Raw genomic sequence first — 27,210 nt, 5'->3', positions numbered from 1 at the left:
AGAAAGCGACTAGCAAATATAATTAAAAGGAAAAAAAGATAATCAGGTTGGACCAAATCCATGTCCCACGGGGGGCTCACAGCCTTAATTTCAACTTAAAAGGCAAGGGACCTGAGGTGCAGAGACGTTAAGTAAGTAGCCCAAGGTCAAACAGCAAACAAGTTGCTGTGACAGGATTATAACCCAGCTCCTTTGACGCTCAGGCCTATGGCACTAGGCCATTAGGCCATGCCACTTTGTAAAGTTTCCGATGAAGGTTTTTAATGCCCTGAATCCATCTCTCTCCTCACATGCCAGTCTGGCCTAATGGAAATAGCACAGGCCTGGTGGTCAGAGGACTTGGGTTTTAATCCTGGCTCTGCCGATAGCCTGCTGGATTACCTTGGGTAAATCATTAACTTCTTTGTAAACTTCTGCAAACCTCTCTCTTTTCTCATCTGTAAAATGGGGACTCAAATGCCTATTTCCAGACTGTGAGCCCATTGTTGGGTAGGGACCATCTCTATATGTTGCCAACATGCACTTCCCAAGCGCTTATTACAGTGCTCTGCACACTGTAAGCGCTAAATAAATACGATTGAATGAATGAATGAATATTTGTTCTGATGATTTTGTAACCCATCTACATATTTTGTTTTGTTGTCTGTTTCCCCCTTCTAGGCTGTGAGCCCATTGTTGTGTAGGTAGGGACCGTCTCTATATGTTGCCAACTTGTACTTTCCAAGTGCTTAGCACAGTGCTCTGCACACAGTAAGTGTACAATAAATATGAGTGAATATTTTCTCTCCTACCTAGATTGTGAACTCAATGAGGGATAAGTACTGTGTCCAACCTGATTGCCTTGTATCTACCCCAATGCTTATTTCAATGCTTTGCACAGAGTAAGCACTTAACAGATAGAACAATAATAATTATTACATTTTAGGAAGATCCTGTTCTACCTAGCTTCTGTTGCAGAAGAGTTGGGACATATTCTGGGCAGAGGTAGGGGAGATGGGGCCTCTATACTCCACTTTGGAAGGCAGTGTTCCTGAGTAGAGTATAGAAAGAGGGAAAGAGAAAGGTACAAGGACTCAAAAGTCAAAATGATATCTATTTTCCTTGAATCCTCCAGGTAAATGTAATTCCTGATTTAATATGGGAACTTTGAATTACATTGTAAGAGGGTTCATATCATATCCTAAAATGTGGAGTGGAACATTTAATATCATTTTTATTCAGCATTACTGTCTTCTGTGAGGGCTGTCAAGCAAATATTCAGCATATCATGTTTGTGCCTATATTAACAATAAAGTTTGGGCCTGGGAGTCAGAAGGTCATAGGTTCTAATCCCACCTCCACCACATGTCTACTGTGTGACCTTGGGCAAATCACTTGACTTCTCTGCGCCTCAGTTACCTCACCCGTAAAATGAGAATTGAGACCGTGAGCCCCACATGGAATAGGGACAGTCTCCAACCCAATTTGCTTGTATCCACCCCAACTCTTAGTACAGTGTTTGGCAAATAGTAAGCATTTAACTAATACCACAACTATTATATGTTCAATTGTTTCAGGCCTCACTGAATGTTGCCAGATAAATAGTAAAATGTCCAAGAGTAATGGTGTATGCTGAATTCAACCTACTGTACTAAGGGTTTGGATAGGCAAAAGGGCAAAACCCTGTTTCCTTCTCACAGGGAGCTTACACTCTGGTGAGAGAGACAAGCACAGATACATCCGTGAGTCATAGAACCAGAATAAATAGAAGTGAATTTTTAATGGAACACATACATTCACAAATCTGGGAGAGGGAAAGAGGCTGAGAGAATCATGTCTTCTCATTTGAAGATGATAGGTCCTATTGACATCTGGTTAAGCAAATGGGTATTGTTGATAAGGCTGATGTATGAATGAAAATCCATTCCATATTGTGTGTACAAGTCTGTTTTTTCACAGTATTGATGTGTTCACTTGTTATGCTTCTTGGTCTGATATTCCCAAAGTTTCTGCTCAGGATGAGCAAACTCTTCTGAATGCCCTAGCCCAGACTGTACTGTGTATATAGCCCTCACTGTTCTACAGATGACCTGAATTCTCTGTCCACTGCAGTCACCTTAAATGCACAACATTCAAATCAGTTGTAAACAGCTTTCAAGAATCTGCTGGTGACAGAAAGAGTCCTTAATTCCCTTCGCACTAACGTCAGTTTGGCATCCACGATAGTTCACACTCAGAGGCATGGCTCCATCTGCATTCAGTCATATTTATTGAACACTTCATCTGTGCAGAGCACTGTACTAAGCACTTGGGAGAATATAATACAAAAATAAACAGTCACATTCCCTGCCCCCAAGGAGCTTAGAGTCTAGAGTAAGCTTATATTTGGAGAGATGGGTGGGTTGCCATGTTTTAATACTTTTTCATTCAAATATTAGCCCTGTATGTTCCAGACCCAGCAGACACTGATAGGCTTTCTTAGTGCTAAATCAAGATTTTTAAAAATGGCTCTTGAAGTCTTCTTTAGATGGTCAAACACTGTACGGGGCCTGGCACATAGTAAGTGCATAACAAATACCATTAATTATTATAATAAGGTTGGACATCGTCCTTGTCCCGCATGGAACTCACAGTCTAAGTGGGAGGGAGGGAAATTTAATCCCCATTTTACAGATTAGGTAACTGAGGCACAAAATAGTTAAGTGACTTGCCCATGTCACACAACAGGCAGGTGGTGGGGTCAAGTTAGATCAACACTCTTTTTCAATCCAGTGATGAGGATCAGCAAATTATTAAATTCTAAGATTTTGTCAGCTAGTGGGGCTGAGTACAGCGATCTGCACACAGCCAGTGCTTATAATAATTACTGCTACTAGTGGGGTGGGACTAGAAGGAGGCATTTTTAAAGCATTTGTTAAGCACTTCCTATATGTCACACATTGTTCTAAACACTGGGGTAGGTACAAGTTAATTAGGTTGGACACGGCCCCTGTTCTGCATGGGGCTCACAGTTTAAGTAGTAGGTAGAACAGGAATTTGAACCCCATTTTACAGTTGAGGAAACTGAGACACAGAGAGGTTAACGACCTGACCAAGGTCACACTGAAAGCAATTGACAGAGCCAGGATTAGAACCCAGGTCCTCTGACTCCCAGGTCAGGGCTCTTTCCACGAAACAACACTGCTTGGTGGGTGTTGGCTTCAGTGGGTAACTTTTGTCATTCACTCATTCATTCATTGGTATTTATTGAGCGCTTACTGTGTGCACAGCATTGTACTAAGCGCTTGGGAAGTACAAGTCGGCAACATATAGAGACAGTCCCTACCCAGCAACAGGCTCACAGTCTAGAAGGGGGAAACAGACAAGAAAACAAATCATGTAGACAGGTGTCAAAACCATCAGAATAAATAGAATAATTGCTATATGCACATCATTAATAAAATTAATAGAGTAGTAAATATATACAAGTAAAATAAATAGAGTAATAAATATGTACAAATATATACAAGTGCTGTGGGGAAGGGAAGGAAGTAGGGCAGAGGGAAGGGGGTCGATGGAAAGGGAAGGGTTACCCATGGCCCATGGGTACACGGTGGGCCAACTGCAGAAGAAGTTAAAAAGGAACTCTTTGAAGAGTGAACAGCAGCCAAACAACCCACAGAGTGCACCAGCTGCAGAATACGCAAAAAGTGGTACTCTTGAAGGAGCAGCAGAAAGACAATACAAAGCCGAGGGTGATTTGAAAATCATTACTCAGAACTGTACTGAGAAGCTGTCTAGCCTAATGGATAGAGCACGGGCCTGGGAGTCAGAAGGACCTGGGTTCCAATCCTAGCTCCACCCCTTGTTCCCTGTGTGACCTGTTTCCTCAGGCTTTCTACTAAAATAATCAGAATGTCCCATCTCAGAATTCCCCTAATCACAATAGTCTGTCGGGGTGCCTCTGGTCTGGTGAGATTCACTGGGGATGGAGGTGACTGTTTTAGGGCAGATGGACCAGAACAATCAATCAATTAATCAGTCAATCATATTTATTGGTGCTTAGTGTACTGAGAGCACTGTTCTAAGTGCCTGGAAGTGTACAGTGCAGCAGAGTAAGTAGACAAATTCCCCACCCACAACAAGCTTACAGTCTAGAAGGGATAGACTGTAAACTCACTGTGGGCAGGCAATCTGTTTATTGTTGAAATGTATGCTCCCAAGCTCTTAGTACAGTGCTCTTCACACAGCACTCAATAAAAAAGATTGAATAACTGTCTAGAACAGTCCTCTAAGCTTGACCTGAATTGCAAAGCAGGTCAAAGAAATGCCTGGCAGCCTTTCTGAAACTTCTGGATGGCCACCAGGTCTTTTAATACTAATGCTAATACTAATACTGCTACTACCAATAATAATAATAACAATAATAATGATACTTCTAAGTACATACTATGTGCCAAGCACTGTTTTAAGCACTGGGGTTAGTACAAGTTAATGAGATTGGATATAGTCCCTGTCCCATATGGGGCTCACAGTCAATCAATCAATCAATCAATCATATTTATTGAGCGCTTACTATGTGCAGAGCACTGTACTAAGCGCTTGGGAAGTACAAATTGGCATCACATAGAGACAGTCCCTACCCAACAGTGGGCTCACAGTCTAAAAGGGGGAGACCTAATCCCATTTTACAGATGAGGCAACTGAGGCACAGAGAAGTTAATTGACTTGTCCAAGGTCACAGAGCAGACAAGTGCCGGGGCAGGGAATAGAACCCAGATCCCCCTGACTTGCAAGTCTGTGTTCTATCTACTAGGCCACGCTGTCTTTCAAAAGGTCTTTTGGCTTCTGGAATGCAGTATCTGCCTACCACATCATGGCCAGTGTCTGCAACTGGTGGGAAGAAGACCAGCAGTACATCCATTTGAGGAAGGCAACGCTGTGACCAACGTTGTGGGAGAGTAATAAAGTCTCAATTCTGCTTCAAAATAGCCAATTATTTTTTCCCATGAATAATACAGTCAACAGTCCTGTACTCTTAAGAAATTGTCTTGAAATAAGATTAAAGAGATAATAATTATTATTATTGTGATATTTTTTAAGCACTTACTATGTGCCAGGCACTGTACTAAGCACTGGAGTGGATATAAGCGAATCAGATTGGACACAGTCCCTTGTCTCGTGTGGGGCCCACAATCTCAATCCCCATTTTGCAGATGATGTAACTGAGGCAGAGAGAAGTGCCTTCTGAGTTCCAGGCTAATACTCTATCCACTACACCATGCTGCTTCTCTTTTGAACTGCAAACAATTTGTAACCATCTGAATCGTTTAACTTCTGAATCTTCAATACCCCCTGAATTTTCTGATGCCTTCTCTCCCTTTATCCCACTAGACTGTAAGCTTTTTGTGGGAAGGGAATGCGTCCACCAACTTCATTGTATTGTACTGTTCCAAACACTTAATACAATGTTCTGCACATAGTAAGTGCTGAATAAACACCACTGATTGATTCATCAGAACATTAATCCCATGATTTAGCATTTTAAAACATCATTCGCATTCTGAGCACAAGAATCATTTTAATATCAATCAATCAGTGTTTTTATTGAGTGTTTATTTTGTGCAGAGCACAATATTAAATACTTGGCAATGTACAATGCAGCAGAGTTGGTAGATGTGCTCCTTGCTTACAAGTATAAAGCCATGTGGAATTTAGTCCACTGAAGAAGTTGAGAGCTGTTGCTTCTTCCAGGAATTAAGCTATGTTTCCCAACATCCTAATAGGGAAAGAAGACATAGAACCATTCTGGGTCCCTGTGACTTTACCTGTTGAACTGGTCTCTGGGTTGAGGTGTGAAACGTAGTTGCTATTAAGGCAAACTGAAACAGAATTGTTGCCTGAACCTACAGACCGTATCTTACATCTTCCTTTTAACTTCCCCATTGCCTAGAACAAAATGCTGTCCATCTTAAGAGGTCATATGATTGATTAAAGTTTGAATTTCAGGGTTTTCAGTTTCCTAGCTACCAAGTTAAAGGAATGAACATAGGCAAGAAACAGAATGTCACTCTAGTAAAAAGATAGGAATCCTATACAACCATGAATAAGCTGGACATAAAAAATTCTAGAATAGAGAAAGAGAGTTTGCTGACAACTCACAATGAATAGTTTGACTGGCAGCGCTAGTAGTTGCTTAATGTTGGTTTGAATATTACCTTTCCTGTTGAACTATTTTCCTATATAACAATCAATCAGTCGCATTTATTGAGCGCTTACTGTGTGCAGAGCACTGTACTAAGCGCTTGGGAAGTACAAGTTGTCAACATATAGAGACCCAACAGTGGGCTCACAGTCTAGAAGATAGGGGAAGATAGGAAGTAGCGAGGTCAATGAGAAGGCTGATGAGACAGACAAGGGAGGATATCCCAAAGGCTTGGATCAGCATAGTAGCAGGGTAGACGGAGCAGAAAGAGTGGATTCTAGAGGTGTTGTGAACACAGAATAACAGGACTTGGAGACAGATTGAATTTACGGGTTGAATGAGAAAGTTTGAAGGCATTTTTCGCTTCTTTGTTTCCCAAACTGTAGATAAGGGGGTTCAACATGGGAACCACATAGGTATAGAACACAGACGCCACTTGTTCCCTATCCAAAGAGTAGGATTTACTTGGCTTTAAATAAGTAAAGATCATTGTCCCATAGAATAACATAACCCCCATCAAATGGGAACCTCAGGTGGAGAAATCTTTTTTCCTACCCTCTTTCGAATGTGTCTTTAAGATGGCAGAGAGGATGGCAACATAGGAGACGAAAATGATGATCAGAGATGGAACAAGTGTCAAACCCCCTAAAACATATATGAAAATTTCGGTCTCAAGTGTGCTCTTGCAGGACAGAGATAAGATAGGAAAGGTATCACTGAAGAAATGATGGATGAGATTAGACTTGCAGAATGGTAGTCCAGATATAAAAACTTTAATGACCAGAGAGTTGATGATGGTGTCTAAATATGTCCCAGCCAGGAGCAGGGCAAAGACTCTCCAGGATACCACAATCATGTAAAGCAGTGGGCTATGGATGGCTACATCATCATCATCAATCGTATTTATTGAGTGCTTACTATGTGCAGAGCACTGTACTAAGCGCTTGGGAAGTACAAATTGGCAACATATACAGACAGTCCCTACCCAACAGTGGGCTCACGGTCATAAGCCATCACAGCTAATAGAAAGCATTTGGCACCAGCTAAAGCAACGAAAAAGTACATCTGGGTAAAGCTCCCGAAAAAAGAGATGGTCTTCTGGGCTATTAATAAATTAATCATCGTTGTGGGCATCATGTCTGAAAAATAACTCAGGTCTTATTATTTTAAGTCGATGCTTTATAAGTAATTTCATAGAGAGCTATGCACATTTAAAATGTAATGACTCCTTTTCAAATGAACGGTGTGGAGTCAACATTCTAAATACAGTTGACAGGGAGAAACATTTTGTTTTTGATTTGTAGGTCACACGTATTTACTCTGTCCTCCTCTTCCTTCCCTCAGAAGATGAGATGTTTTTCACCCTGGCCCCATCTCCAGCTCCTCACTTTCCTTTCAAGCAATGCTAATTAAATATTTTCCCCCAAACCCAACTCCCCCTCTCTTTAATTCATCAAACACTCACTCAAATCATGAGTTGAGGGAAATAAGGAAACTCAGAAGAGGTAAAGTCTTTAGGACTTAGAGATAGATCATTTAACTGCAGAGCTAAAGAGCAAATAGGATTTGAATGGATTGTTTAAAAAGAACTTTCCAAGACATTTCAGGGTTCTGTATTACACTTTAATATGCTTGGAAAATATCTTTCCCATTGAAAGTTGAGGCTGCCTGAAGTGTTAAGTGAAATGGACTCTTGGGGTATTAGTGTTATTTTATTTCATCATTTTAGACTGTGAGTTCATTGTGGAGAGGGAATGAGAATACCAACTTTGCTTTATTGCACTCTCCCAAGCCCTTAGTACAGTGCTCTGCACACAGTAAGTGTTCAATAAATTTGATTGGTAGAATGAATATTTTATTTTGAATTTCCTTCTCATTACAATATGCTCTAACATGCTGTATATGTTGTATCATTAGGCTGATGCTAAACATGGGTTTTTGAATGTTTAATTCTGAATCATAAGGCGCCAATTTTCCATTCACTGTGGTATTTGCCTCTGAGAAGGTTAAGCACTTTCTCCTCCTATTTCCTCCCCTCTCCCCATGACCACCGGAGGTGGTGTTAGTGGTGTTGGAGGTCTCCCAACTACACTTCACTCCTCTACTGCTAACCTAATTTCTATATCTCAATCTCATCTATCTCTCCACCGACCTCTTGCTCACATCCCGCCTCTGGCCTGGAAAATCCTCCCTCTTATCTGATAGACAATTTCTCTCATCCATTTCAAAGCCTTACTGAAGGTACCTCTCTTCCCTGACTAAACCCTCTTTTCCTTTTCTTAGACTCCCTTATGCATCACCCTGACTTGCTCCCTTTATTCATTCCCTCCTCCCAACCCCACGGCACTTATGTACCTATCTGTAATTTATTTATTTATATTAATGTCTGTCTTCCCTTCTAGACTGTACGTTTTTGTGTACAGGGAATGTGCTTGTTATATTGGAACCGCTCAACTCCTTAGTACAGTGTTCTGCACACAGTAAGTGTTCAATAAATGTGATTGACTGACTGATGGGATGGGGAGGGAGAAAGTGTTTGAGATCCACATTGCAACAGCCTAGGACCCTCTTGGCCCTGCCTATTTCCTCACAAAAATGTACTAATACATTTCCCCAATTCCTCTCACTTCATATAAAATCCAAGCCCCTGGTTTCGAAGTGAAGACTCTAAAGATTTTGACAGTGAAGATAGGTTCTCCAATCAACACCCACCCACAAAGCAGATGAGGCAATATAGCTCTTGCTGTGGCTAAAGAGACTCCTGAAAATGCACTTCAGTCCTCCACCCATTAGGGCATTTCATGCTAAAGGCTGTTGGCCCCTGGACAGGTAGTTTTCCCTCTTTCCATCCAATGCTATACTATTTTACTTTAGCCTGTATTTCTGAGGCACTGATATATTTCTCCATGCCTATTCGCTGTCTGTCTTATGCTGTCGAGTCGTGTCCAATGCATAGAGACACCGAAGACACATCTCTCCCAGAACACCCCACTTCCATCTGTAACCATTCTGGTAGCATATCCAGAGAGTTTTCTTGGTAAAAAAACAGAAGCGGTTGACCATTGCCTCCTTCTGCGCAGTAAAAGATTCTCTGCCCTCGACTCTCTCCCATGTCACTGCTGCCCAGCACAGGCAAGTTTTGAACTTATAGCAGATTGCCTTCCACTCACTAGACACTGCCCAAGCTAGGAATGGAATGGGTATGCCTCTGCTTTACAATCCCTCCAGTAGTAGAAACTGGCAGGGTACTGGAAACTCTCCAAGTAGACCCTGAAAGGGTCCGTAATTATTACTTCCCCCAAACTAGAGCCAGGGCCCATGTTAATCAACCACACGATCACTTGATAGTGTGGTTTAGTGGAGAGTCCAGGCCTGAAAATCAGAAGAACACGGTTTCTAATCCTTGCTCCACCACTTTTCTACATCATGACCTCCGACAAGTCACTTCACTTTCATGTGCCTCAGTTACCTCATATGCACAATAACGATGAAGACTGTAAGCGCCATGTGAGAAGGTGACTTGGGCCAACCTGATTTGTTTGCATCCACTGCAGTGCAGTGCAGTGCCTGGCACATAGTAAGCACTCAACAAATACCACAGTTGTTATTATTATTATTCATTTCCATATAAAAATCTCCCCAGTGCTTAATTCAGTGCCTCTAAGTTTAATAAATATTTATGGTAATTGGGACGATTCTTTAGCACCTGTGCTTTTCAAATATAAAGTCGAATCTGGTGGACTCAGATAAGGGGACATCTGATTCAACCAGTTTAGACTGAATATTTTTCACCTTTATTAAGCAAAGATGGGGAAATTACTAAGGCTTAATATGAACATATTCATCTAGAGAGTAATCTGATATAGAATTTTATTTTCAATAGCACATATGTAACGGGGGCCAGAAGGTGTCCAAAGGTTATTGGAGAAATTTAGGTAGCCTATGAAGGGGTTGTGTGCTGTAGTAGGTTACGTTTGCACCACTGAGTGAGAGCAGACCACAGGATTATTTAGCTAAATGTGTTTGTGGATTTATTTCTGTTGGAAAAGTATAGAAATATATTTGGCCAGTTAAATGTTGACATGACAAACATTTGCAAACTATAACATTTAATTATTTAGGAACAAAAGTACCATTTGACAAAGAAATGGATGATTGCACTTATGAGTGGCTATTTGTTTTACTTCCTTACAATTATTATATTAATTAGACAAAAATACCACCTTGAATTATACTGGTGGTCCGGAACTTGGAATTCTCTCCCACACGGTGGCTCTAAATGGTAATTGGAGGAATACATTCTGGATCATAAACTCAGTGTGGGCAGGAAATGTGTCTACCAACTCACTTATATTGCCTTCTCCCAAGTTCCTAGTACAGTGCTCTGCACACAGTTAAACGTTAAATTTGTTTGATTGACTGATTGATTAGAACAGAACGATGATTGCTTCTTTGATATTTACCCATATGGATTGTCCTTCCAACATCTTACATCTCCCCTAATAATTCCTCTTGACCAAGCCTGTGAATCTGTAGAAATCCTTGTTCAGCCCTCAATCATCTCTAAATTTTTCCCTTGACATCAGTGATTTTCACTTGTCTAGGAATTACCAACTGCAACTTCACTGAATAGCCTTCATTTTTAATGTTTCAGTATCTTTAATGGTATTTCATTAATTGAATCATATTTATTGAGTGCTTACTGTGTACAGAGCACTATATGTTAAGCACTTACTATGTTCCGGGCACTGAAGTATGCACTGGGGTAGATACAAGCTAATCAGTTTGGACACAGTTCATATAATAATAATGGCATTTGTTAAGCACTTACTATGTGCCAAGCTCTGTTCCAAGCGCTGGGGGGATACAAGGCAATCTGGTTGTCCTACATGGTGCTCACAGTCTTAATCCCCATTTACAGATGATGTAAATGAGGCACAGAGAAATTAAGTGACTTGCCCAAAGTCACACAGCTGACAAGTGGCAGAGTCGGGATTAGAACTCATGACTTCTGACTCCCAAGCCCATGCTCTTTACACTGAGCCATGCTACTTCTTCATATCCCAACTGGGGCTCAACATCTTAATCCCCATTTTACAGATGAGGAAACTGAGGCATAGAGAAGATAAATGACTTGCCCAAGAACACACAGAAGACAAGTATCTGATCAATAACAATGTCATATTCAACTCCATCCTCACCCTTGACAATTTTTTATCGATTTCAAGCATGCTCGCTTCTCGGCATTCATCTCTATAGAATGATGTGTTCTTGTTGTGAGATTATGTTCCTATAATAAGAATACTCTAAACCCTGGGGCTGGCACAAGATAAGCAAGCTAACCTGTCCACACAGGACTCACACCCTAAGAGCCAAGAAGGACGGGCCCTAGATGCCATTATTTAGGAACAGAAGTCACCCATAAACATTGGAGGCAGAGGCAGAAGACCCCTTTTGGGCCTGGGATTCAAAAGGACCTGCGTTCTAATTCCAGCTCCACCACTTGTCTGTTGTGTGAACGTGGGCAAGTCACTTAAGTTCTCTGTGCCCCAGTTTACTCATCTGTAAAATGGGGAATAAAACTGTGAACTCCAAGAGGGACAGGGACTGCATCCAAACTGTTAACCCTGTGTCCACCCCAACACTTAGAACTTTGCTTAGCACATAGTAAACACTAAACAAATACCATTATCATCATCATCAATCATCATCATCATATAGAACATGCAGAATAAGGTCAGGGAACTAATGAGGAGCATAGCAGTTGGAGGAAATCAATCAATCAATCAATCGTATTTATTGAGCGCTTACTGTGTGCAGAGCACTGTACTAAGCGCTTAGGAAGTACAAGTTGGCAACATATAGAGATGGTCCCTACCCAACAGTGGGCTCACAGTCTAGAAGGGGTAGACAGAGGACAAAACCAAACATATTAACAAAATAAAATAAATACAATAGATATGTACAAGTAAAATAAATAAATAAATAGAGTAATAAATATGTACAACATATATACGTATATACAGGTGCTGTGGGGAAGGAAAGGAGGCAAGGTGGGGGGATGGAGAAGGGGAGGAGGGGGAGAGGAAGGAGGGGGCTCAGTCTGGGAAGCCTTCTTGGAGGAGGTGAGCTCTCAGTAGGGTCTTGAAGGGAGGAAGAGAGCTAGCTTGGCAGATGTGGGGAGGGAGGGCATTCCAGGCCAGGGGGATGACGTGGGCTGGGGGTCGACGGCGGGACAGGCGAGAAGGACGCACGGTGAGGAGAATAGAGGCAGAGGAGTGGAGGGTGCAGGCTGGGCTGTAGAAGGAGAGAAGGGAGTTGAGGTAAGAGGGGGCAAGGTGATGGAGAACCTTGAAGCCGAGGGTGAGGAGTTTCTGCCTGATGCGCAGATTGATTGGTAGCCACTGGAGATTTTTGAGGAGGGGAGTAACATGCCCAGAGTGTTTCTGCACAAAGACGATCCGAGCAGCAGCGTGAAGTATGGATCGAAGTGGGGAGAGACAAGAGGATAGGAGATCGGAGAGGAGGCTGATACGGTAGTCCAGACGGGATAGGATGAGAGCTTGAACGAGCAGGGTAGCGGTTTGGATGGAGGGGAAAGGGCGGATCTTGGTAATGTTGTGGAGCTGAGACCAGCAGGTTTTGGTGACGGCTCAGATGTGAGGGTTGAACGAGAGAGCGGAGTCGACGATGACACCAAGGTTGCGGGCTTGTGAGACGGGAAGGATGGTAGTGCCCTTAACAGTGATGGGAAAGTCAGGGAGAGGGCAGGGTTTGGGAGGGAATACAAGGAGCTCAGTCTTGGACATGTTGAGTTTTAGGTGGTGGGCACACATCCAGATGGAGATGTCCTGAAGGCAGGAGGAGATGCAAGCATGGAGGGAGGGGTAGAGAGCAGGGGCAGAGATGTAGATTGGGGTGTCATCAGAGTAGAGATGATAGTTGAAGCCGTGGGAGTGAATGAGGTCACCAAGAGAATGAGTGTAGATCGAGAACAGAAGGGGACCAAGAACCGAACCTTGGGGAACCCCCACAGTAAGGGGCTGGGAGCGGGAAGAGGAGCCTGCAAAAGAGACTGAGAATGAACGACCAGAGAGATAAGAGGAGAACCGGGAGAGGACGGAGTCTGTGAAGCCAAGGTTGGATAGCATGTTGTGGAGAAGGGGGTGGTCCACAGTGTCGAAGGCAGCTGAGAGAAATCATCTTGTGCGGTGGCTAATCTGGAAGACATTGAATTTTACAAGAAAAGTCTTAAACAACACACCTCTGTTGCCTTCATTCAATAAGGCTATCCCTGCCATTTAGTCACATAGCATATTGTCTGCTTGTGGCCACAATGAATGTATTTCACATGAAGTCATTCAAGGACAAGGTTTTGCTTCTTGAAGTTCCTGGGAAGAAGCATGCCATGAGGAGGGGGCAGTGGGGAATGAACTGGACCTCCTGTTCCCCCCATTCTTGGATCTTCCTATCGGAGGTTTGGAGAATGCTGGGTTCTTCTGAATAGCCCAGGACACAAGGCTGAGGAGATGAGGGCTCTGATCTGAGGGTCCTTGCTGGTGTTCTCCTTTCTAGGACTGGGTGAAGTGATGAGGCTGCCCCAGCTCCCAGCTGCTTTGGGCCAGGGGAGGTCAGCAGGGTGGAAGCTGGTCCTTAGGTCGTTTGAACCCTACTTGGTGCCACCCTGGAGGAACCAGGGGTAGCAAAAGAAGGTGGTGATGGTAGCGGGCCTCAGGCCACACGGACAAGAGCTCCAGAAGAGACTGACAGAGAGAAGGCCCGTGGAGAGGACCAGAGGGAGGGAGGGGTTCACACAGAGTCTGGGCTTCAAGTCCTGGACCACAGCCCTCCTCCCGGGTCTCCGCCCTGATGACTTCCCCTTAATTCTCCAACAGGTGACTTCTGCCTATTATCCTACTTCCAGCCACATCATTATAGGGCACTGACGGATCACCCTGCTCAAGCCATTTTTCACCTCTTTATTTCTCAAGGTGAAGATAAGGGGGTTCAACATGGGGACCACGGTGGTGTAGGAAACAGAAGCCACCTGATCCTTACCCAGGGAGGAAGACTTACTGGCTTTAGGTATGTAAAGATTAGAGTCCCATAGAAGATAGTGACTCCCATGAGGTGGGAAGCACAGGTGGAAAAAGTTTTTTTCTTCCTACAGTAGAGTCGATCCTCAAAATGGCAGAGATAATAGCCTTGTAAGAGACTGTAATCATTATCAGAGACATTGCAAGGGTGGAACCAGCTAACATAAAGATCATGATTTCCGTGTTGTGTGTGTCAGTGCAGGACAAACCCAAGATTGGTGAGATATCACAGAAAAAATGGTGAATTACATTTGAGTTGCAAAATGGTAACCTAGCTATGAACAGAAGATTTAGCAGGGAGTTTGTAAAAGCAACTCCATATGACCCAACCATAAACCACATGCATAATCTTGAGGACATAACAGAGGAGTAAAGCATTGGGTTATAGATAGCTACATAATGATCACATGCCATTGCAGAGAGGAAAAAGCATTCTGTTCCTGCCAAAGAAATGAAAAAATAAATTTGGGCAAAGCAGCCAATGAATGAGATTTTCTTTCTGGATGTTAATAGATTCTCCAAGGTTTTGGGAGTTATGGCTGTGGAGTAGCTCAGGTCAACAAACGACAAACCACACAGGAAAAAATGCATGGGCCTGTGAGGCTGAGAGTTTTTCTGGATTATCAGGATCAGCCCTAGGTTCCCGACCACAAACAGCATATAGATCAAGATAAATAATCTGAAAAGGACCAGTTGGGCTCTTGGAGAATCTGTCAGGCCCATGAGGATGAAGTCGGCCATTCCGGTGTCATTTCCTGCAGCCAGTGGCTTCAACATCTCTCCTCTAGTGAGAAATGAATATTGAAATTCAGGGGAAAAATGTTCCTACAGTTTAAGGGATATTAGGAGAATTAATAGAGAAACATATGTAGGGATGGAAACTGCTATTTGATCACATTTGGTTCGATATCGGTGCTTGGATAGAGGGAAGTCACAGAAGCCCAAGTTTTCCCTTCTCAGGCAACAGGGAGCTCTCTTCCTCCCTTCAAGACCCTACTGAGAACACACCTCCTCCAAGAGGCCTTCCCAGACTGAGCCCCCTCCTTCCTCTCCCCCTCCTCCCCTTCAGGAGAAGTTTATGTTCACTTTGAATTGGAGAAAGCTTTCGACACTGCTGAGTTATTGAGAACTACACAGATTTAAAACAATGTTGCAATAATTCAATTTTCTCTCAACCATTTCCATGGTTCTGATAATATAAAGGAGTTCAGCACCTATGAAGGGGTTCTGGATGTTTGTGTGTGTGTGCGTGTGTGTGTGTGTGTGTGTGTGTATGGAGAACAGAAGATGGACATGGGAGCAAGCATGGCCTAGTGGAGTGAGCTGAGACCTGGGAGTCAGAAGGACTTGAGTTCTAATCTTGGCTCCACCACTTGTCTGCTGTGTGACCTTGGGTAAGTCACTTAACTTCTCTGTACTTCATTTACTGCATCTATCAAATAGGGATTAAGACTGTGAGCCCCATGCGGGACAGGAACTGTGTCCAACCTGATTAGCTTGTATCTACTCCAGCACTTAGGACAGTGTTTGACACATAGTAAGTGCGCTTAGTACAGTGTTCTACAAAAAGTAAGCACTCAGTAAATACAATTGAATGAATGAATGAATGAAAGAGAGCGACAGACAGACAGATTGACCACTCAGGCTACTGGGTCCAGGGAAATGGCAGCAGAAGGAAGCACTTAACAAATATCATCATTATTAATAATGATAATAATAAACGAATATTATTATTACCCAACCTGTGAACTCCTACTCTTACAAAAGGAATTAGAATGTGATTCTTCCCTCTATTTCCTCTTCTGACTTACCTTTTCTGGTTTCTCATCTTTCAACATGTTTCAGCCTAGGTTAAAAAACTGATAATTATTTATTAAGCATTTGCTATGTTCCAGGTGCTGGAGTAGATGCAAGAAAATTGTATGGGACCCAGTCTATGTCCTACATGAGGATCCCAGTCCAAACTGGAGGGAAGACAGGTATCTTATTCCCATTTTACAGATGGGAAAATTCAGGCACAGAGAAGTTAATTAAGTCTCCCAAGTTCACAATGAGACAAGTGTTGAAGTAGGGAAAGGAACCTCTGGCATACGGTCCAATGCTGTTATCTCTAGACGGCTAGCCTCAGGTACCTAGGAAACACCTCAAGCATGAGATTAGGAGAGTGGAGAGTATGCCCCAGAGAATCCTGGGAAGGCCATTTATATATCCCTGACCCCATCTTGTTACTGATTCCTTGCTATTTTGAGGCCCAGTTACAGGAGTTTCACAAAGTGCTGAAAGAAATCCCCATCTTGGATGAATGCGGGCTGGTGGTGATATCGTGTCCCTATTCTCCCTTCTCAAGTCTCAGAACAACTTCCATTATGAGAGCAGAGCCGAAGGGATCTACCTACTGTAGATATATAAGTATCTTTAAATTATATATATCGAATCATTTATTTATACTAATATTTGTCTACCCATCTGGACTGTGGGGTCATCGTGGGCAGGGAATGTGTCCACCAACTCTGTTGAATTGTACTATCCCAAGTGCTTAGTGTAGTGCTCTGTACATAGTAAGCTCTCAAGAAATATAACTGATAATGATGATGATCATACAAGTTGTATTATTGTAAACTCTGAAGCTCACTGGAAATTTCAGTTTGAGCCTTTAAAAAAGAATGACTTCAATGAGAAATCACACACATGGATTTAACTTGCAAAAATCTCTTCAGTGAAGCTGGTTTGTTTATCCTCCCTCCTGAAATTTTCAGTTTACTGAAGTCAAATTTGTTCTTGTGTTTAAATGAATCAGAGAGGATACATCACAATGAAACTTTGAGGCATTTCACTTCAGATTTTGGCTGCCATTTCAAGACTTTTTACAAAACTCCAAGAACCTAGTTATTATGGAAACTTTCCAGGGCACCAATATACAATCATATAACATTTACTACAAAATTGTAACTGACCATAGACATAATCACTTACCCTTTATGGTAGTTGCTGATTTTGATTAAGCGATATGACAGAGTTAAGGAAAGGGTCTATTTGAAATCCAAACTCTCCTTACTCAATGGGATGATTCTAAAAGGAGAATGAGTAGAAAAATGTCATACATTAAGAGAAATGTTGATGTTTAAAAAGAGAAGGATGCCATCAGAATATTTTTTTGTCTACTAACATGATATAATATCAAATTGTCACCCATTTGTGCACATTGAATGATTATTGTGTGGTTAAAGAAAATGCATCCCTCCAAGAATCAGGTTATTCAGAGGAAGTTGGTAACTTTGCTGAAGAAACTTCTCTCTACTAGTTTGCCATTGCAGGTTTTCCTTGGCTACAGAATGGACTTAGTTCCCATGAAATATCAGAGCCCTGTGATTTAAATCTTTTCTCATTTGATTTAATTTCGGTCATAAATTTTTCATGTGCTTTCCTACCCTCTATCCCTGGGCAAATAAAATATTCAGATCAAATCTAGAACAGCACTAGCCATTTCCAAGAAAAAGATCATGCCGGCATTATTCATAGGGATTCTGGGCAATGTCAGGATCTGATTTGTTCATCACAGTGCTAATGGCCTCAAAGCATCTCTCCACCAGAGAGTTAACTAAACAAGCCTTGTTTCTCCATAGGGAGACAGGGATTAAATTGGTCACATGGGTCATTTTCAAAGTAAGATTATGAGAAAGTTTTTTAAAGACAAATGTTCAGAACGGGATAAACCCAAGTGCACTCTGGTTCTCCATAATGTGTGATTTCCCTAAGTGTTTTGGATAGGACACTATTGGGAAATTTGGGGATGTTCTTCAGATACATTCATCAATTTAGAGAAAACGTGGTGTGTTGGATGAAATAGATAAACCCCAGGTGCGGCAACAGACTGGAGACATAATCTATCATGTGAGTGTTCTTTGTTGAAAAGTTCAATAAACTTGTGATCTCTGCATTACAGTAGAAATGAGAGTTTTTAATATTTTTCATGATATTTGTTATTAATTTACTCTCTTACAGGCACTGTACTGAGTGCAGAGGTGGATATAAGCTTCAAGGTAATTAGGTTGGACACAGTCCCTGTCCCATTTGGGGCTCACAGTTTTCATCACCATTTTACAGATGAGGTAACTGAAGCACAGAAAAGTAAAATGACCTGCCCAAGGACACATAGCAGACAAGTGGCTGAGCCGGGATTAAGACCCACAACCTTCTGACTCCCAGGCCTGTTCTCTATCCACTAGGCTTTGTTGCTTCTCATGGCTTGCATGATTGACCTTGATTCTTCTCTTTCAAAATAGGCCCTGTACGTGGTCTCCATTGACCACGAAAAGATTTTGTAAATCATGAAGACCTGGGAGTCATCCTCCTCAAGTTTGGCTTTCCCGAATTTGTTATCATCAAAACGTCATGCTCTGTTGGAACAGCAGTCAGAGTTCTGGATAAAAGGCGTTTAAGGGCACCCTTTTCTGTCACAAATGGTGTTAATCATTGCACTGATGCTTTTCACCATAACATTCAGTGTTTCTGACTGACACATACTAAGTGTGGAATTTGGCAGCTACATACAGAATCTCCTAGATTCTTGAATTTGCAGGGACTTTATGCCAAGACAGTGGTTTCAAAGACTCTCATTGATGAGCCCCTGAATGCTTTGGGCTGACAGCCTGAAAAAGACTGACATCGTACTTCAATTAAGGTCCAAATTCCTAATTTCTGCTCGAAATGCTATCCACTGATGGTAGGCAGCTTAATTCTGCTCCCTGAGGTGCAGGGTTTCACCAAATGCTGTTCAGAGTAACCAGGTGAAAAGACCATAAGGAGGCTGAGAATCAGACAGAGTTCTAATCGCAGTTTCTCCACTTGTCTGCTGTGTGACTTGTCTGCAGTGCGACCTTGGGCAAGTCAGTTTACTTCTCTGGCCTCTGTTACCTCGTCTGTAAAATGGGGAATGAGACTCTGAGCGCCACGTAGGACAGAGATCTTGACTTGCTTGCATCCACCTCAGTGCTTAGTACTGTACCTGGAACATAATAAGAGCTTAGCACATACCACTGCCTCTCAAGGTCGCACCTGGAGTTTCCAATGCTCTACCAGTCTCAACTACGGGAGGGAAAGTCAAGCAGAGGCATCTTCATTCCATTCCTAGCTTGGACAGTGGCTAGCGAGTGGAAGGAAATCTGCTACAAGTCAACTCACTGTACTGGGCAGCGGTGGCATGGGAGAAAGTCGAGGGCAGAGACTCGAGGTTACTGCAAGGATGGAGGCAGTGGTAAACCACTTCCAGATTTTTACGAAGAAACCTCTGTGGATACACTACCAGAACGACTACAGATGGAGGTCGACCATTCTGGGAGAAAGGTGGCCGTGGCGTTGCTATGGGTCAGAGATGAGTCGACAGCATAAGACAAGACAAACACATACTGCAATTGTTATCATTATTACCTTATATTGTAAACTCCTTGAGGGAGAGGACCTTGTCTGACACCTAGATTGAACTGTACTCTTCCAAGCACTTAGTAGACTGCTGTACACACAATAAGCACTTAATAAATGTCATTGATTAACTTCTCTATGTCTGTTTCTTCGTTTGTAAAATGGGGATTCAATTAATATTCTCCCTTAGAATGTGAGTGCCACATGGGACTGGGACTTTGTTTGACCTAAATACTTTGTATCAACCCCAACACTTAGTACAGTACTTATTAGTAAAAATAATAATAATAATAATAATAATAATAATAATAATAATAATATTTGTTATTATTATTATCATTACCATCTTGGCACAGAGTAAGTGCTGAACAAATTCCATCATTATTATTATTGCTACCACAGTGCTTAATACAGTTCTTGACTTGACTATCAATAATGATAGTTGTGTATTTGTTAAGTACTTACTTTGGGCCAAGGACTGTATTAAGACCTGTTCAGCATTTGGAGAGTTGCCCTTGGATTTGCAAACAATTCACCCATCCTCAGCCCCACAGCACTTATATGCATATCTGTAATTCGTTTATTTATATTATCTGTCTCTTCCTCTAGAATAGCTCATTGTGAGCATGGAACATATCTATATCTACTAACTCTGTTATATCATAGTCACCCAAGCACTTGGTATAGTGCTCTGCATATAGTAAGTGAACAGTAAATACTATTGATTTATTGATTGGAACATTGTCTCTGGAAAGAAAGGAATGTCAGCCTGTTGGCAAAAACGTGATATCTGAGGTGATATTGTCAACACAATATTGTTAGGCTGTAAGCTCCTCTAGACTGTAAGCTCACTGTGGGCAGGGGATGTGTCTGTTTATTGTTATATTGCGCCCTCCCAAGCATTTAGTACAGTGCTCTGCACACAGTAAGTGCTCAATAAATACAATTGAATGATTGAATCAATATGACCACGAAGAGGGGACACCACACGGACAGTATATACAGCAACTTCATCAATTCAATTTTCACTGAATGAGGCAAATTACCAACTGAGACTGACAAGAACACATCCCACACACCAAGTTCCTACACTGTAATGGAATCATAAGTGGCCAAATAGTCCACATTTAAAACAAACAATAGATAGAGAAGTAGCGAGCTCTCCAAAGCAGGAGAGATTTTTCAAGTGGGGGAATTTACTAATCACAGGAGGGTGGTTCAAGTCAATATTTGTTTAGCATTCTGAGACAAGTGTCCCTATAGAAAATATTTTTCTCTTCATGGCTCTCAGAAGAGGATTTTTATTGTCTTCTTCAGGCCGTAGAGCAAAGGATTCAGGATGGGAAATACTTCAATATAAAACACAGACGCACCTCAATCATTCTGGTGGGGAAGCAATAGTATCCGGTTGTAGGTAAGTGAAGAAACAGGGTCCTTTACATTAGAGTCACCCCCATTAGTGGGAGGTGAAAGTGCAAAGGTTTTATGTTGGGCATCAGTGGAAGAGATTGTTGGGAAGGCAGAGAGAGTTGAGCTATAAGAGATGGAGAAGATGCCAGTTAAGCCCTATTTTTCCCTTGTATTCATTCATTCATTCAATTGTATTTATTGAGTGCTAACTGCGTGCAGAGTACTTTGCAAAGTGCTTGGAAAGTAAATTTGGCAACAGAGACAATGCTTTCCCAACAACGGGCTCACAGTCTAGAAGGGGGAAGACTGACATCAAAACACGTAAATAGCATCAATATAAATAAATAGAATTATAGATATATATGTATCATTAATACAATGAATAGAATAATACATATGCTGTGGGGCCGGGAGGGTGGGTAGAGCAGAGCATGTGAGTCAGGGTGATGGGGAGTGGAGGAGGAGCAGAAGAAAAGAGGGGCTTAGTCTGGGAGGATTTTAGGCTCTTTGTAGGCTCTGAAGTAGGGTTGTGTCAAGAGTGTGATGATTTCATATCAAAAATGATGAGTAGCAAAGTGAGAGAACATTAGTCTACTGAGATTAAGGAGTTGGCAAATCCGATTCAGTGAGATGGGTTTCAGTTATTTGCTGACCATTTGGGACACAAAGCCAGGAAAAAGAAGTGTACTACAGATGGCTCACCTCTCAGGGTCACACCTGGAGAGTTTCCAGGACGCCACCAGTCTCGACTATGGGAGGGAGAGTCAAGCGGAGGCATTTCCATTCCATTCCTTGCGTGGGCAGTGGCTAGTGAGTGGAAGACAATCTGCTACAAGTCAAAACTCACCTGTGCTGGGCAGGGGCGGCATGGGAGAAAGTTGACAGTGGAGACTCAGGTTAACTGCGTGGAAAGAGGCAATGGCAAACCGCTTCCGTATTTTTAACAAGAAAACTCTATGGATACACTACCAGAATGGTGGCAGATAGAGGTGGGGCATTCTGTGACGGATGTGTCCATGGCGTCATTACGAGTCAGACATGACTTGACAGCATAAGACAACAATAGATGGCTACACAACAGCAGGACATATCAAGTCCAGGAGGAAGCACTCACAGCACAGACTAAGCCAAGAGTTAAGTACGTATGGCCAAAAAACTCAGTGTAGAGAATGGTTTTCTATTTGAATAAGAAATTGATTAGGGTCTGAACAATGGTAGAGGAATAAAGGATATCGATGAATGCCAAGTTGCTGAGCATAGGCACCTTGTAACCAGAGAACGTGTCACTTGTTCATTCTGTATTTTCCAAGAGCCTCATACAGTGCACCTCACCATGTGGGCCCTCAATAAATGCCACTACAGAAGAAGTGTGGCTTAGTGGAAAGAGCACGGGCTTGGGAGTCAGAGGTCGTGTGTTCTAATCCTAGTTCCACGAGTTGTCAGTTGAGTGGCTTTGGGCAGTTCACGTAACTTCTCTGTGCTTTGGTTACCTCATCTGTAAAATGGGAATTAAGGCTGTGAGCCTCAACTGGGACTACCTGATTACTTTAAATCTACCCCAGCACTTAGAACACTGCTTGGCACATAGTGAGCGATTAACAAATACAAGATTTATTGTTACTACCAGTCCACCTCCTTCTCCTCCTTTTCCTCTTTCTCCTTCTCCTCATCCACCCGCTCCTTCTTCTCCTTCTTCTTCTCCTCCTTCTCATCCTGCTTTTCCTCCTTTACTCCTCCTCTTCATCCTGATCTTTCTCTCCTCCTTCTCTTCCTCCTCCTCCTCGTGTCCTACCACTATTGAGGAAAATGTTCATGAATTTGTGAAGAAGTGAATCAGTTCTGGTTAGGATGATTGCTCCATGACTCTCCCAAATTTTAAATTGATGGATGAATAGTAGCATTCTAAGGAGGATGACTTGCAGTTCAGATTGTTTTTCAAATACCGAGAGAGTGAATGTTTCAATATCAGTCACAATTTCCCCATCCATGGATCTCTATTCAATTTTATGCCTAATCTTCTGAATAAAGAAAGGCCAGGGGATAAATCTGTAATGCAATTCCCAGAAGGGAATGCCTAAAAGCACATCTGCTATGATGAAAAAAAATGCAGCAATAAGTACCTTACTAACAACGCTGAGAAGATAGGTCATCTGCAGGTCTCTAATCCCTTTCTGTGACTATTTGGGCTAGTGGATACTGAAGGGGGGTGTTGGACGTGCAGTGTCATTTTCACCTATGGAGGTTCCTATCTGTTGCTAAGCCAGCTGCATTGAAGATACAGTCAAGTAAACACTGCCTGCTGTCATTTTCAAAATTGCTAATAATTCTATGGATGCCAATCAAAATGTTTAAAGGCCAGTTGATTCTCCTCGAGATAATGCAGAAGAAAAATGAAGTAGGCTCTAATGGAAAGACAATAGGCCTGAGAGTGAGGAGACCTATGTTCTACTTCCAACCCCTGCTACTGACCTGACGTTTGTCTTCTGACAATACCTTTAAACTCTTTAGGCCTCCTCTGGCTAATGAATGTGACAATCTCCATTTCCTTCTTGGTGCATTATAAGAATAAAGTCGGAAGCATTATGGCCTGGTGAAAAGGGGACAGGACTGAAAGTCAGAGGACCTGGGTTTTAATTCTGGCTCTGTTGCTTGTCTGCCGTGTGTTGTTGGGCAAGTAAATTAACTTCTCGGTATTTCTGTTTCCTCATCTGTTAAATGGCGAGTCAATCCTACACTCTCCTCCTTAGAATGTGAATCCAACGTTGGACAGCAGGGACTGTATCCAACCTGATTATCTTCTACCCAGCCCCGTGCTTCATACAGTGCTTGACACAAAGTAAACGATTTACAAGAGGAATAAAAAAAAGGAAATGGAATGTGAAAAACCCAAGGCCTGGGCAGGTTGATATCCAGCATAATTTGGCTAGCTCAGAGTGATGTAAGGTAAATTGATTAAAAATATCTTCACCGCTCTTGCATTAGAATATCTAGGTGATTCTATCCAAATGATCAGGCTGATTGTACAACAATTTGTGTTTTGTAGACTTGGCCCATTGCTGTTACAACTGAGCATGTCACCCTCCCCTTCTGACACTGTTCTAAGTGCTGGGGTAGACAGAAGCTGATCAGGTTGGACGCAGTCCATATCCCGCATGGGTCTCAGAGCCTTAATCCCCATTTTCCAGATGAGGTAACTGTGGCTCAGATAAGTGACTTGTGCAAGGTCACGCAGTAGAGAAGTAGTGAAGCCAGGATTAGAACCCAGGTCCTTCTGGTCCCTGCTCTATCCACTAGGCTGCACTGCTTGTGTTGATGATGAGGTTTTCTGAATTCTGGAAGCCAGTTGCTGCTGATAGTCCAGCATGGCATTCTGCAATCTGAAAAGAATTGGCTCTGTGGCAACATAAGAAAAAAGTGTTAGAGACTGCCAGCGAACTAGGGTTGACCAGCTTTGCGGGTTCCCCAGGGAACCTTGTTGAGTGACTACCTGCATTACTCATGGCTTGACTGTTAGTGGTCTAGTTGCTGACTTGTACTTCCCAAGCTCATTGTACAGTTCTCTGCACAGTCAGCGCTCAATAAATACAATTGAATGAATGAACACTAAATCAAACCTTCAAAAATCTGTAATCTTTGAACATTCCAGACATAGAATCTGACCAGCTAAAAATTTGGTTGTTGGAATATCACGAAGAACAGAACAAAAACCCCTGACTGAGCCCCCTTTTTCCTCTCCTCCTCCTCATCCCTCCACTCTACCTCCTTCCCCTCCCCACAGCACTTGTATATATTTGTACAGATTTATTACTCTATTTATTTTACTGGTACATATTTACTATTCTATTTCTTTTGTTAATGATTTTGACACCTGTCCACATGTTTTGTTTTGTTGTTTGTCTCCCCTGTCTAGATGGTGATCCTGCTGTTGGGTAGGGACCTTCTCTATATGTTGCCGACTTGTACTTCCCAAGCACTTAGTACAGTGCTTTGCACACAGTAAGCACTCAGTAAATACGATTGAATGAATGAATGAATGAATGAACAAAAACTCTTCTGTCACCTTATTTAAGTTTGTCGAAGGACCTCGGGTAAATCCCTTAACTTCTCTGTGCCTCAGTTATCTCATCTGTAAAATGGGGATTAAATCCACCAGTCCACCTCCTTTCAAATTAGACCGTAATCCCCATGAGGGACAAGGACTGAGTTCAACCTGATAAATTTGATATCTTCCCCAGCTCTTAGAACAGTGCTTGACACACAGTGAGCGCTTAGCAAATAGCATTCAAAAAATGAAATTCTGGAAATGATGCTTTTTGGTGTCTTAGTAGCCCTTCTATTTCCTGTAGGGTGGAAACTAGGGCTTGTTTTCAGTGATTGGCTAGCAATGACTGTTTTATAATGCCACCCAGGAAATCATCATAGGGTAAGTCAGTCAATCAATCACTGAAATGTATTGAGTGCTTATTGTGCACACAGTGTTATACTAAGCACTTGAGAGAATACAAAACCACTTAGTTGGTAGACATGATCTCTGCCACCAGGAGCTTATAGTCTTGAATTTACAGTCTGGAGAGGGGAAAAGACATTAAAATGAATTACGTATCTCGCCCACTCACAAACCTGGTCACACCCTCGTTATTATTATCTCCTACCGCTGCACTATCTCCATACTCACCAACTCTGAAATCCATCTTTCTGATCAAAACCTTCTCACTTGCTTTCTCACTCACACCTATCCCCTGTAAATCTATATTACTACCTCACAGAGACCTCTGCTCTCTCAACCCCATCCATCTTTCTGAGCGTCACACACCCCACCTCACCTCCGTTTCCTCTCTACCCAAACTTGATGATCAGATTACTGCTCTCAACTCTACCCTCTCTACTCAACTCTACTCCCTCACTCCCCATTCCCTTCGCCGCTCTCGTACCACTAACCCTCAGCCCTGGATCACTGTCCCTGTCCACCTCCTTCGCTCTTATCCTCGAGCTGCTGAACGCTGCCGGCGTAAGTCTCTACACCAAGCCAACCTCGTTCACTTCAAGTTTATCCTTTCCTCCCTTAACTCTGCCCTCTCCTCTGCAAGACAAAACTATTTCTCCTCCCTTATTGACACCCCTGCCCATCATCCCCGTCAGCTCTTCCATACATTTAACTCCCTTCTCAGGTCCTGTGTTCCTCCCCATCCTCCTTCCCTCACCCGCAACGATCTGGCCTCCTACTTCATTAGTAAAATTAACTCCATCACGTCTGAGCTCCCCAAAGTCACTCCTCCCCCTTCTCCAACACCCTGGCTTTCAACCCTCTCTGCTACTCTCCCATCTTTCCCAACAGTATCATCATCATCATCATCATCAATCGTATTTATTGAGCGCTTACTGTGTGCAAAGCACTGTACTAAGAGCTTCGGAAGTACAAATTGGCAACATATAGAGACAGTCCCTACCCAACAGTGGGCTCACAGTCTAAAAGGGGGGGACAAAACCAAACATACTAACAAAATAAAATAAATAGAATAGATATGTACAAGCAAAATAAATAAATAAATAGAGTAATAAATATGTACAAACATATATACATATATACAGGTGCTGTGGGAAAGGGAAGGAGGTAAGATGGGGGGGATGGAGAGGGGGACGAGGGGGAGAGGAAGGAAGAGGCTCAGTCTGGGAAGGCCTTCTGGAGGAGGTGAGCTCTCTGTAGGGCCTTGAAGGGAGGAAGAGAGCTAGCTTGGCGAATGGGCAGAGGGAGGGCATTCCAGGCCCGGGGGATGACGTGGGCCGGGGGTCGATGGCAGGACAGGCAAGAAAGAGGTACAGTGAGGAGATTAGCGGCAGAGGAGTGGAGGGTGCGGTGTGGGCTGTAGAAGGAGAGAGGGAGGTGAGGTAGGAGGGGGCGAGGTGATGGACATCCTTGAAGCCCAGGGTGAGGAGTTTCTGCCTGATGTGCAGATTGATTGGTAGTATCTTAAGATGAGATCTCCTCCCTCCTCTCATGTGCTACTGCAGCCACCTGTGCTTCGGACCCCATTCCCTCTCATCTTAGGAAATCTCTCGCCCCGTCCCTCCTCCCATCCTTAGCTTCCATCTTCAACTGCTCACTCTCTACTGGTTCCTTCCCCT

General features: G+C 42.7%; 1 non-coding gene and 1 pseudogene across 1 annotated transcript; one reads left to right on the top strand and one right to left on the bottom strand.

The window, feature by feature from the left end:
* Positions 1 to 7,628: 7,628 nt before the first annotated feature.
* On the bottom strand, positions 7,629 to 16,097 carry LOC119924371 (annotated as a pseudogene).
* Positions 16,098 to 21,786: 5,689 nt separating this feature from the next.
* LOC119924401 lies at positions 21,787 to 21,924 on the top strand. Its single transcript, XR_005449120.1, has one exon. It is a non-coding gene; the product is annotated as a small nucleolar RNA SNORA7 (small nucleolar RNA).
* Positions 21,925 to 27,210: the final 5,286 nt, after the last annotated feature.

The sequence above is a fragment of the Tachyglossus aculeatus genome, unplaced genomic scaffold (assembly GCF_015852505.1).
Source record: "Tachyglossus aculeatus isolate mTacAcu1 unplaced genomic scaffold, mTacAcu1.pri scaffold_97_arrow_ctg1, whole genome shotgun sequence".
NCBI lineage: Eukaryota > Metazoa > Chordata > Mammalia > Monotremata > Tachyglossidae > Tachyglossus > Tachyglossus aculeatus.
This window is presented reverse-complemented; position numbering and strand designations above follow the sequence as displayed.